We start from the raw sequence: 1,593 nt of genomic DNA, 5'->3' as shown, positions 1-1,593 counted from the left end.
GGTGATGATGATCTGACCGTCTGCCAAGCAAATGGGAAGCAGTAATTGAAGTAGATGGTGAATATGCTCCGGAATAATCATTTAAAGCTGTTTTTGTTACATGTTGTTATTGTTTTTGTTGAATAAAATTTGTTGAAAAAAAAGCCGTAATAAGTATGCACCAACCCAATATGTTTAAATTTATAAGGCTTCTTTCAGTTTCTGTCTACCAAATCCACTCACAAGGTTTCGACACTTGCTCAAGGTGCCATGCAGTGGAACTGAACCCAGAACCATGTGGTTGAGAAACAAGCTTCTTATCACACAGCCACTCATATACCAGTTTAACCCTTTCGTTACCAACCCGGCTGAAACCGGCTCTGCCTCTGAGTACAAATGTCTTGTTTTCAGAAACTTTGAATTAAAATCTTCCACCAAACCTTAATCACAATTTATGTTCCTAGCACTAGCTTAATGATAACCAAATTATTTTACTAAATTCTCTGCTATATTTAAAGTAATTGAAAGAAACACAGAGCATCTCAAAATAAATATGGTAACGAAAGGGTTAAATTGCAAAGGGTTAAGGTACATATGTGTGTGTGTGTGTCTGTGTGTGTGTGTGTGCACGGGTGTTCATGAGGTGCTGAAGTGGCCTCACAGGTACAAACTGAGCAGAGGTGGGTGGGTTTTCTGGAAGATTGCAGACTGCCAAAAGTGGGTAGGGTTGAAAGGTGAATGAAACAAGAGCCATAAGCTGGGGATGATAGAGGGATGCAGAATTGTATGTGGGGGTGTTTAGCTAGCAGCAGTAGTTGTAAAGATGATACAGCCCCTGGGAGTGAAGAAGGACCAGATTGAGAAATATGATACAGCAGGGTAAGTTTGTGGAGCTGATGGGTGGGCGGGTGGTGGGATGGGGGCAGAAGAGGCAGGCATAATGCATGAAGAGGGTAGTGGGGTGGGGGAAAGAATCACTTTAACGGTTTAACCCAAGACATAGCACTTCCAGAACTCAGTTTTGTTGAGGAGAGCATACCATTTTGAGGACCTCATATCACCAGGCTCAAGATACTAAGATAATCTTTCACCACCTCATCCCATGTCTTCCTGGATCTTCTTCTTCCACAGGCTCCAGCTACGTTTAATGATCAGTCCTCATCCATATGCATCACATGTCCATACCAATTCAGTCTTCTTTCTTGCACAGAACATCTGATTCCTCTTATGCCCAATTTTTTTCTCAGTACATTTACACTATGATGTTCATGTACACTTATATTACACATCTTGGAGGCGCAGTGGCCCAGTGGTTAGGGCAGCGGACTTGTGATCAGAGGATCGCGGTTTCGATTCCCAGACCAGGCGTCGTGAGTGTTTATTGAGCGAAAACACCTAAAAGCTCCACGAGGCTCCGGCAGGGGATGGTGGCGAACCCTGCTGTACTCTTCCACCACAACTTTCTCTCACTCTTACTTCCTGTTTCTGTTGTGCCTGTAATTCAAAGGGTCAGCCTTGTCACACTGAATATTCCCGAGAACTACGTTAAGGGTACACGTGTCTGTGGAGTGATCAGCCACTTGCACGTTAATTTCACGAGCAGGCTGTTCCGTT

Source organism: Octopus bimaculoides, chromosome 30, assembly GCF_001194135.2.
Source record: "Octopus bimaculoides isolate UCB-OBI-ISO-001 chromosome 30, ASM119413v2, whole genome shotgun sequence".
In the NCBI taxonomy this organism is placed as follows: domain Eukaryota; kingdom Metazoa; phylum Mollusca; class Cephalopoda; order Octopoda; family Octopodidae; genus Octopus; species Octopus bimaculoides.
This window is presented reverse-complemented; position numbering follows the sequence as displayed.